The sequence below is a fragment of the Solanum verrucosum genome, unplaced genomic scaffold (assembly GCF_900185275.1).
Source record: "Solanum verrucosum unplaced genomic scaffold, falcon-dt-bn FXZP01000040.1, whole genome shotgun sequence".
Lineage (NCBI taxonomy): Eukaryota > Viridiplantae > Streptophyta > Magnoliopsida > Solanales > Solanaceae > Solanum > Solanum verrucosum.
In genome coordinates, this window is record NW_026020323.1 from 1,108,050 (window position 1) to 1,121,082 (window position 13,033).

The window sequence follows — 13,033 nt, forward strand, 5'->3', positions numbered from 1 at the left end:
CCAATAACTTTCAGCATTTTTAATTAATCTGGCCAGCTATCATTTCTCAATACAACAGCATACAATACCAGCCCAACGCCCCAGCCCACTTCTTTTCCACCGACCCAACCAATTAATCCCCTAACCCGGCCCAATCCTAATCCAAATTAACTTCAATAGCAGCTCCAGAACGCCTCCGGCAACTTCCCAATACTAGCAGCGATTTCAGACGCGTGAACTGCCTAAAATCGACCCATGTACTTGTACAACAGAAGACAGCAACTTCGTTGTCTTCTTCCTCTCACGTCCCTCTCAACTGGTACAGCTCTTCGCAGCAGCAGCAGGTAGGCAACAAGCACGCGACTTCTTCCCTTTCCTCTTTCGGAATGGGTTGAAATCGCGAGAAAAAAGATGTCTCACCCGATTTATGAAAGTGTTTGAAAGACTTTGGAATTTCAAATTTGGCCTTTTGAATATGATTTTCATCCATTTCCCCCCAAGCTTGGAACCCTAAATCTTCTCCTATAAATATCCCCTCCTTGTTCATTGTTTGGGGTTGACAATTCAAAAAAAAAAAGAACAAATACCCAGAGGACGGCTTTGAAAAAATATAGTGATAGAACACACGAAATACGTCTGAGAAAAGAGGGAAGATAGCTAGTATCAGTCGAAGCGTTATTCTGCTTTCCCGTTCGTTATTATCATCCGACATTTGTGAATCTGAGATTCTGCCCGGATTCTTTGCTCACTGTTTGTATTCGAGCTTTTTGTGGTGGAAGGCTGCTCTGCTGCTCGTTTGTATCCCTGTTCGCTGCCCGGAAAAGGTAACCTTTTCTCCGATGGATTTTCTCTTCATCTCTTCCTCTGTTTTGTTTTGTTAATATTGTAAAATCGTTACCCTGGGGTTGTTCGCTGACTAGTCGTTATTAAATAGATGATGTTGTTAATATGAGTTATGTATCCTAGCTTGTTTTCATGGATTAGTTGTAATATCGTTTTGAGGTTTCTTTGCTAAATTTTATCGAGTGTGGTTGTTTCTGCCTTTCCCTGTTCGAGTGCGTCTAGATGTTCCCCTTTCTGAAACCTTCATTCGAGTGCTATTAATCTGTTCTATTTCGTGTATGCCGTGTTTAAGTTGTTACTGTTTAATGCTAGTATTTATGTAAGTTTAAGTTCTCTAATAAGATAATATGGTTAATATATATGATGTAGTCCCATGCTTGTTTGAACCATGTAGTTTTGTCTATTTCTTGGACATTTTGTTGTCTTATTGCCTCATGTGACGTGTTTAAGTCGAGTTTCGTCTTCATGTCATTCGATTTCAGTTGAAAAATTGTTCCATTTTTATTTGAGTCGGTAGCATACTTTCCCTATTGTCTGTGACTTCCATTTTGTTCTAAATTTTATTTGCTTTATTTTTTCTTCACATTTTTAATTTTTTCTACTCACTGTTTCAGTTTGGGTCAAACATTTGACATTAGCTTTGAGTTCTTATGCTTTTATTTGAATACGTGTTTACTTGGTTTGGTATTTTGAGTTAGCTACAATATTTTGAAATTTGTCCTCATCTCATTATTCTAGCAAAAATCACTTAGAGTAGTGTAGTATTGTTGATTTAATAATTGTGGGATATAGCATTTATTAATTGCTAAGTAAGATTATTATTATTTTTGCTCACTGGCATGTGTTCTAAAATTGACTATTGCGCAAGTCAATCCACGGCCCCACCTTGAATATGGTGTTCTCTTCATTCCAACTATTTCTTCATAACATTTGTTTAGGATACTTAATCGTACCGGAGTATAGTTGTATGATCGATTTCCTAGCATGTGATAATTGTTCTGTTCAAAGTGAAATGTTTCTTTGTGGTAGTGTGCAAGACTTGAAGTTGTGGCATATCGATTTATTTATTTTATTTATTTATTAAATCAGCAGGTGGTTTCTTACATTCTGTTTTTTCTTTTTTCTTTTACATGTGAAATCTGCCCGGGTTCTATGGACCATCTCCTTGCATTTTCCTTTGGGCCATGGAGGCCCAATTCTATCTTTTATTCGAGTCAGCCAACTATAAAATTGACGAACAGGTCCCGAAGTTGAAAGACGTAATATATCGAGAAATTGAAAGATTGGGTTTTAAAAGGTCCACTCTTCTTTAAGAAATTGTATTTTGTTACTTTGGGCCTAAGCCCCCTTTGTCTCGCTTATTATTATTTTGTTAATTATTAGGACAGGTGGAAAAATCGGGCCTAAGGCCCAAAGAACAATATTTTTTGTTATGTTAGACTAAGACAGGTGCAGGTGATTTGAATGGGCCGAAGGCCCCAAAACAAGATTAGGCCCAAGTACTGGCCCAGGCGAACATTAAACCAGACTTGGGCCCAAATTTCTGTCTTTACTTTATTATTTTATATCTGTTTGCCTGTCGATATTTGTTGTTAGTCGTGAGGTTACTACGATTTAATTCCCCCGAAAGATAATCATTCTAAACTAATCTTCTAAAAATTAACTAATTAAATACTCGCTTCCTATAATATTGAAACGTAATCTATCAAAATGTTTAACTTAGATAATATTGCAACACTTCTCTTTGTCCCTTTTAAAATGTCTTAACTAAAAAAGTTCAATTTTGCAATTCAAGTTAAGTTAAATTATTTTAGCCAAATAATTAATTGTCGGATAACCACATTAGCGGGTGTTCTAGGTGCTTTAAAACCCTTCCTAGAACACTAATATGAACCCTCGAACCCCCTTATATTTTCAAATTGATTTCCTGTTTTAATCTTTTGAAAACAAATAGTTTTCTTGATTTTTCTTAAAAAATTAAGTGGCGACTCTTAAAACCAGTCCAAATATATTTCCTAATAAAACAATACTCATATTAATTAATATTTAATATTAATTCTTAAAGTTAAAATATAGAGGAAAGTAAAAGTCAAAATCTGCTATTAAAGAAATGTTAAGACTTATTTTATTTGTACACTTAAGTTATATGGTGTTCATCGATCTTGAGAAGGCCTATGATAAAATCTCAAAAAGTCTTGTGGCGTTGCCTAGAGGCAAGAGTCGTATTGGTAGTATATATTAGAATGATAAAGGAAATGTTCAAAGGAGTTAAAATTCGGATAAGAACGGTGGGAGGAAATTTAAAGCATTTCTTGATAGAAATTGGATTACATAGTCATAGTTTGATTCTCTTTTCCTTGACGATAGATGAATTGACGCGAGACATTCAAGATAAGGTATTTTAATGATTGTTATTTGCGGATGACATACAACTGATTGATGAGACGTGCAATGGAGTTAATACTAAGTTAGAGGTGTGGAGACAAAGTTTGAAGATTAAAGGGTTCGGGTTGAGCAAGACCAAGACAGAGTATGTGGAGTTTAAATTCAGTGAGGTGATGCATGAGAAAGGCGTGAAAATGTTCAAAATCAAATTGAAACCGATAACTTGAACCGAAATTTTTTTATTGGTTCATCGGTAATGGATTATTGGTTCACCAGTAAAAAAGTTATTGGTTCAACGGCAATGGCATGGATGAGCCTTATCTTCACTGGATGGCATAAATTAGCCTAATATGAAAGTTTGATGGCATATTTGAGTTTTTTTCCTTCTTTTTTTGTTCATTCTAGTTTTCTAGAAAATGTTTAAACGCTCATATTCGCGTTCTCGTAAAAGTAAACAGGCATATAATTAATGCATAATAAAATTTATTTAACATAGTTGCTAACCACATTCAGTGCTTTCAAAAATGTTTTAGGGGCGAATCTCGGGGTGAGGCATACCAAAAATATTGTAGTACACAAATTAAATGTGTAGATTCATAGGGCATAAGTCATATAATTTAGGGCATAAGCTTCGAGCGTAAAAACGTAAGTCACGGGTATAAACGTACGCAACGCACACACACAAAACTTAATATCGTATTTTTTATTTTATGCCATAATATTATTTCAGGTTGGTGATTTTTTCTAGAATGTATAACCCAATTTCATTGAAAATTACATTACTATAAATAATTTCTTAGATAATCGTGTTTGAAATTCATAGTATAAAACTTTCATAATACTATGTTTATGTGATAACTTTATTCATTTTTTGTCATTACTCTTATACTTTGTATTGCCTACTTCTTCTTTAGAATATATAAATCAAAATCAGTGCAAATATTAATTGAGGGTGGGAAGGACTAGTAAATGTGAAGATGGATGATGATTTCATTTTAAAGATTATTTTGGCTAGCATCATTTTTTGTGTTATTAGTTGTTACATTTCTCAAATACAGTAATAATTATAATACATTTTCTATTATTGGTTATTAATACATCACATAATAATTATATTTTTTTTATATTATTGGTTATTTATTAAAATTTATTTGTATAATCATTGAAATTAAGCTTTATAGATCCATGAGACTTACGCCTCATCCTGTGTTACAAAAAACGTCTTGCCTCACACCCGACTTTTAAAACACTGACCACATTCTTTAAACCATTTGGTAACCAAAATCTTGACTAGTTTAAATTGACTTGGTCTTCCTATTCTTTGATGGTAGAATAGTCTTTTTCAACTTATAAATTATTATAAATTAGATGTGGCTCATGCTAGAAGATATATATAACAAACAAAAGACAAATTATATCATAATGGTGATATTGACTCTTTACAATTTCACTAATTCAAATACGATTTGATTGAATGAGTAAATTTCATCCATCAACCAACAATAATATAAACTAGGTAAGCCCCTTTGAAAACAAGTGAATACATTGAATTTAATAATAAATATATCGTATATCAAAGAGCACTATTCGAATTCTCAACCAACAATAGTATAAACATTTTTTGCAGGTACATTTTTAAACAAGTTGAAAAGAAGATTTGAATATTAAATGATGTCGGCTAACTTTTTGAAAATTACTTTTCAATTGTTTTTTTAATATAAAAATTGACTGTGTCAATCAATTTTTTTTATTTTCCAAACTTTAACGCAAGAAATCCATTTAACAATTGACAAATTATTCATACGATAAAATTTAATTTTGTTCCAAGAAAATAAACAAAGGCTAATTCAGTGATATTTGAGACGCTTCAAGCCATTAAAATTTAGGAAATTTGAGTATACACACTCCTCTTTATTATTTTGTTTTGATTTCTCTTTTGGTGTGTGATATTTGTTTTGGGATCGATTCAATTATGGGATGAAAACACTTTCTATACAAAATGATTTTTTTTTTGGTTTTCTCTCCGATGTTCGATATTCATATTGGAGCTTCAATCGACTAAATTCGGATTGCTCTGCAGGATCCACATTTTTTTCCATACCCAAAGCTCAAACTCGAAACCTATGATTAAAGGTGGAGCAGTCCCGTCCACGATTTTTTCCATACCCAAAGCTCAAAATAGAAATCTATAATTAAACGTAGAGCAATCTTACTACTGCACCGCAATAGATAAAACGATTCTATTTTTAAGAGACTAAAATTTGAGATCTTTGATTTAAGAATAAATACCACAATTTTTAACTATCCTCTTTTATTTAATAATCTCCCCTACTTTTACATGTAATAATAACAATCTATAAGTGGAATAAGAATATGCTTTACAAAAAATTATAATTTGATCCAACATGAGTGGAATAAAATTTAGGGAAAATTAGCAATTAAGTCATAATACATAACATAATTAGTCAAAATAACAACACTTTAAAATATTTAAAGTGAAAAAAATAAATTAAACCAATACCATTAACCTTTTTTCATCACCATTCACGTTTCTTTCCCCAACTTTCACATTTCTTCCCCACCTTTCACGTTTCAAGTTTATCTTTCTTTAAAGTGCTAAATTGTTGTTCATCAAGAAATTTTCTTTATTGTTAAACGAATTCTCTTTATTAATTCAAGCAGATTTCTCGGTTGAAAAGGTAATTTCCATTATCAATTTTGATTTTTTTTTATTTGATGTTTAAATCACTGATTCTGTGCATTACTGATTTTCAGTCAATTTTTCCAATTTTTATGTGATTTTGTTTAAATATTCACCATATATTTATTAATTTCAATTTTTTTTGTGATTTTCTTTTAATTTTTCAGATTTTGTAGATTCTAGAAATTCATATATATGTTTGTTTTGTTTGATATTTAATACATTTTAAAATTTGATAATATCAAAATTTGCTTTTAGGGTTTTAGATTACGGGGAAAGCATCTGATTGTCTACAATGACTGATTCAATCAGAATTACTAGAGGTATACCAAATAATATTCAAAATTTTGGGGAATTTTCCTCATTTGATTTGTGTATTACCCAAGGGTTGCATTGTATTTCAATCTCAATTAATATACCAACATGTTTGTATTTCCTTCTTAATTTGTATTCATCCTAACTGTATGCTAACAATTTTGTATTTTATTGGGTATTCATTCTGTATTTCAATCTCAATTTATATGTGAACAAGTTTGTATTTCTCTTTTGTTTTGTATTCAACCTAATTGTATACCAACAAGTTTTGTATTTTATGTGCCTACTTTACCTTTCAAAGTCACTTTGTATTTCAAATGAAGAGAGTATTTAATTTCTTTTGTATTCACAACCTTATATTCAATCTCACTTTGTATTTATAACTTTGTATTTTCATCTCATTTTTGTATTCATATATTGTTGTATTCAACATATAGTTCATGATCGATTAGTTACATTAACTTAATGGGATACAAATTATTGTATGTATTCAAATAGAAAAAACAACTACTAAACTAAAAAAAAACAATTTCATTCGTTATACATCATAATTTGGATACAAAACATCCGAAAAAAGCTATAAATCCCAATGCATACAAAGATTTCACTGATTCAATAAAAAAAAAACAACACTCTTGTACTCGACATATACGAATATCTCATCCAAACAAATAATAAAATCGAAAAAAATACCTGATTGTTTTTCGATTATTCACTGGATGCGACAAATTTATAGTTGTCAATTTTGAAAAATTCTGGTTAAAAAATATGTCGTATTCAACTTGAAGAAGTTTTGAAAGTTATCAGATGAATGATTTGGAAGACAAACTAAATTATTTTAATTTTTTTTTATGTTCTTAAGAAGAAAGCAAAAAAACGCTCGACGGAAAGATGGCTATTTATGCTCTTTTCAAAACGTAACTTGATTTGTATTTAAAATCTTTTTTACCTCTTTTGATTTTTTTTGTTCCATGATTTTCTCTGTTCTGTTATTTATTATTTGTATTCTTTCAAATTAATCAAAATAAAATAAATACATAACTAATCCCTTAACAAACTAAAATAATGATATTTTTAATAAATAATGAAACTGTTGCTAAGGAGTCCCACTAAAAGCTAAAATATTGCTCTTTTGAAAAATTTCCCTAAAATTTATGCTTCAATAATGCTGAAATACAGTTGATGTTTAACACGTAGGCAAACAACAAGTATGAATATGACATTCCCAATTCTAGTACTAACTTTTTCTGATTATAGAATAATCTATGAGTCAGCTTTCAAGATTGGGTTGGTGTTTCGATAGGCGAAAGGTGTTCTGCTAAAAATTGATAATTTTTAAAAGCGTCTTTTTAATATAGCTTTTTAGAAAAAATGTTTTTTTTTTTAAAAAGAAACAATTTATGATTGGTAAATTCATTTCAGTTTTTGATAAATAATATGTGTTTGACTTATTTTCTTAAAAAATGCTTTTGAGAGTCAAATTACTAAAAAGTGCAAGAATCAATGTGCTTTTAATATTAAAATTATTTTATAGAAAAAACTATTTTAAACATTTAATACAGAAACTTTAATTGCATTTTGAATTTAATTAATTAAAAAAAAATTAATTTAATTTAAAAATAAAAAAATAAAAAAAAATAAAAAAATAATAATAATAATATATATATATATATATATATATTCAAATTTTTAATCAATAATATACATAGATAAATATTGTTGAAAAATATTTGAAGAGAGGAATTTTTTTGTTATTTGTTACCGATTTTTTTGGATTCAATCTTAGCAATTATCTCTTTTTTTTTTGTTATAATACTTTAAAGTTTTAAAAGATTCAAATTAAAATAAAATAATATGTGGATGAAGTAAAAAAAAGTTGTTATTCGTTACTCTCTTTTTTTGGAGGGACTAAATCTTTAATTTTTACACATTTTTTAGTCCTCCAAAAATTTTGTTGTTACTTTTATTTCTAACTCTGTAAAATAATATGAAAAATAATATTCTACTATTATATAAGAGGGAGTTTATGATGGGACATTCTATGTGTCTCATCATAAACTCCCTATATAATATATAATATAATAAATCATTTTTTTTACTATATAATATATATTTATTTTTCTACTATATAATAAAAGGCAATTTATATAATATATAATATAATATATACATAAACTCCCTTTTATTATATAGTAGAAATATATATATATATATATATATATATATATATATATAAATATATAATATAATATAATATATAATAATATAATATAATAAATCATTTACAAATGACTTAAAATATTTAATATTTAAAAGATATATAATAAAATAGGTTGACTCTCAAAATTCTACCCGGGTCACATATATTGGGATAGAAAAAATAACATATATCATTTTAAAATTACCAAAAAAGTATTATAAATAATAATAATTAACAACTTAAAATATCGGAAAGACATTTTAAAAGGGTTAATTTTGTAATTTTATCCATATCACATAAATTAGGACAAAGTGACCAGCAATATAGGTTATTTGAAAGTTACATAAAAATATTATAAATCACGATAATTAATAACTTAAAACATTTTTTTTTTAAATGCAAATTTGGATGACTCTTCAAATTCCATTTGTGTCACATAAATTGAGACAACAAAAATAACATATATTGCGTCCATTTTAATTTATTTGTCTTAAATTTTTTTTATATTTAAAAATTGCGTAAAAATGCTATAAATCATGATAATTGACAACATAAAATATGTTTTCAAAAAGATACAAAAAATTGCACTGATTCTTGAAGTTAATCTATCGTAAAAATACTATAAATCATGATAATTGACAACATAAAATATTTCAAAAAAAAATACATATAAAAACTTCGATTGATTCTTGAAATTAATCTATCATTAAAATTTATGTATAAAATACAATAAATCGTGATAATTGACAACTTAAAATATATATTAAAAAAACACAAAAAAAGAAATTGACTGATTCTTAAAATTAATCTATCAATGTCACATAAAATGAGAGAAAAGTAGTAATATGTATTATTTAATGTGAAATTATTGAAAACTACGTAAAATGTATTGTAAATCTTAACAATTAACAACATTTGATTAACTCTTAAATTTTATCTATGTTACATACATTGAGACAAGCGGAGTAATATATATTAAGTATTTACAAATTATGTCAAAATATTATAAATTACATTATTAACAACTTAAAATATTTAAAAATCATATTAAATTTAAATAACTCACTATATTTTATCTGTGTCACATACATTAGGACAAAAAATGATAGTTATTGGGCCCGTGCGTAAGGGAGTTTATGCCCAAATATAATATATAATATGCAATGACTCTCCAAATTTCATTTTTGTCACATATATTGAGACAACAAAAATAACATATATTGGGTCCATTTTAATTTATTTGTCTTATTTTTTTAGTTTTTTTTTATATTTAAAAATTGCGTAAAAATACTATAAATCATGATAATTGACAACATAAAATATGTTTTGAAAAAGATACAAAAAATTGCACTAATTCTTGAAGTTTATCTATCGTAAAAATACTATAAATCATGATAATTGACAACATAAATTTTTTCAAAAATAAATACATATAAAAAAATTCGATTGATTCTTGAAATTAATCTATCGTTAAAAATTATGTATAAAATACAATAAATCGTGATAATTGACAACTTAAATAATTTATTATAAAAACAGAAAAAATAAATTGACTGATTCTTAAAATTAATCTATCAATGTCACATAAAATGAGACAAAAGTAGTAATATGTATTGTTTAATGTGAAATTATTGAAAACTACGTAAAATGTATTATAAATCTTAACAATTAACAACATTTGATTGACTCTTGAAATTTTATCTATGCTACATACATTGAGACTAGCAGAGTAATATATATTAAGTATTTAAAAATTATGTACAACCATATTGCTTTCTGTAGGCTTCGAATTATCGTGGTCATTTTTTAGGCTGATACAAGTTTTGTACCTTTTTTTTTAATATTATAAATCGCAATAATTAATAATTTAAAATATTTTTAAAAATATATTAAAAATTTAGTTGGTTTCGGGAATTTTATTTATGCTATATAAAATGGGACAAAGGAAGCAACATATATCATTTACAAATGACTTAAAAAGCATTAAAAATTACAATAATTACCAATTTAAAATATTTAAAAGCTATATAATAAAATAGGTTCACTCTCAGAATTCTATCAGACTCACATATATTGGGACAGAAAAAATAACACATATCATTTTAAAATTACCAAAAAAGTATTATAAATAATAATAATTAACAACTTAAAATATCTGAAAGACATTTTAAAAGGGTTAATTTTGTAATTTTATCCATATCACATAAATTATGACAAAGTGACCAGTAATGTTGGTTATTTGAAAGTTACATCAAAATATTATAAATCACAATAATTAATAACTTCAAACATTTTTTAAAAAAAATTAAAATTTGGATGACTCTCCAAATTTTATTTGTGTGACATAAATTGAGACAACAAAAATAACATATATTGGGTCCATTTTAATTTATTTGTCTTATTTTTTTTTGGGTTTTTTATATTTAAAAAATGTTTAAAAATACTATAAATCATGATAATTGACAACATAAAATATGTTTTGAAAAAAATACAAAAAATTCCACTCATTCTTTAAGTGAATCTATCGTAAAAATATTATAAATCATGATAATTGACAACATAAAATATTTCAAAAATGTTGTATGTGGATAGTCTTATTGTACCTTGATCCACACAAACAATTGCTTCAAAAACTCCGTTATTAGCCCCAAAACATACCATTTATATTATTGGGCCGTGCATAGCACGGGCAACATTATCTAGTATACAATATAAAGTATAGATAATAATCTAAAAACATAAATAAAAGAAAAAAAGTATTATAAATAAAAATAAAAATAAAAATAAAATTCTTGAATGAAAATTAACCAAACTTATGAAATATATTAATTAATTAATAAGAGATACATTGATAAATATGTATATATGTAAGTAATATTTTAGTCTTAAAAAAGGCCAAACACTGCAGACCCTTAAACTTGTCTCTAAATTTCATTTTGGCACTCCAACTCAACCTTGTTTCATTTTAACCCTTTAACTCTATTTTTTATGTTTCATTTTGGCACTTCTAAGTGATGTGGCAGAGTGTGTGCATCACACTTTCTCTAAGAGAGTGAAAGATTAAAAAAAAAGTATTTTTTAAAAAAATAATAAAAGATTAATCCTTGAACTCTATTTTTTTTTATGTACCATTTAAACACAAAATATTATTTTTATGATTTCTTTATTTCTATATATGCTCTTCAACTGCAATTTTGCATTTTAGAAATCTCCGTTCATTCGTTAGTTATTGTGAAAAATTCAAATTGACGGATGATCATTGATTTTTTTTTAAAAAAAAGTAACAATGTTTCATTTTAAAAATCAACGTCATATCTAATCTATTTGGACTTAACTCAAATACCAGCTTTCTAATTTTTCATTCAACTAAATACGAGTACAAAAAAAAACTCATGTTCATTACTAATTAATAACACTATAAAAAATGTTGAAACTCGATAGACTTCGTTGGGTTGTCATTGATTTTTCTTAAGAAAGAAAATCGACTCACTTTCGTCGCTTATTTTTCACGCAAAAATACAGGGAAACTTTCAAAAAGAAATTGTTACTTTTTTTATAAAAAAATCAATGATCATCCGTCAATTTGAATTTTTTACAATAACTAACGGATGAACGGCGATTTTTAAAATGCAAAATTGCAGTGGAAGAGCATATATAAAAATAAAGAAATCATAAAAATAATATTTTGTGTTTAAATGGTACATAAATAAAATAGAGTTGAATGGTTAATCTTTTATTATTTTTTTTGTTTTTTTCACTCTCTCAGAGAAAGTGTGATGCACACACTTTGCCACATCACTTAGAAGTGCCAAAATGAAACATAAAAATTGGAGTTAAAGGGTTAAAATGGAACAAGGTTGAGTTGGAGTGTCAAAATGAAATTTCTCTTAAAAAAATATTGTTCTGCTTATGCTTTTGTTTTTAAAAAAAAACATAAATTGTTAACTTCTTTCCAACAGCAGAAAAATTGTTTTTGCTTCCTTTTAAAAGCAGTTTTAAGGATTTGTCAGACACTCAATTCCTCAAAAAAAGTATTTTTTTTCTAATAAAACAAATAAAAAATTTGGCCTCCAACAGGCAACAGCCATGCCAAACATGCTCTAAATGGGACGCTCTTTACAAAATTTGGCCACTTATTTGGCCCTAATTTTCTTACCATATTTGAGTTTTAATTTTACATTGCAATCTTTTATATCATGACTAGTATTAAAATTCCGTTTTATCTTTTTTATTTTTATTTCTTTCCTATAAGAATTAATATATTGACAAAAGTACCCTTTAAATGTTAAACTCACGCAAGAGTCATCAACATTTAACACCTGAATTTTTTTCCAAGAAAATTACTTTTTCTCCGTTTGCTTCCCTACCAAAATTCTTAAAGCATTATTTTCTTCTTCAATTTCCTTTGGTTGAAGTTTCTTAAAGCACTGCTCATCAAGTAAATACAAATCATTTCTACCTCTATTATTGTATGGGTCAAAATCCGATTTTGACGTCCCAACGTATTAAAAGGTGACATGTGACATTCAGAGTTTAGCACGCCTTGAATCGTACCCCAGGAGATCCAAAAGAATACTTTAATTTATTTCGAAATCGGGTAAAATCAAATC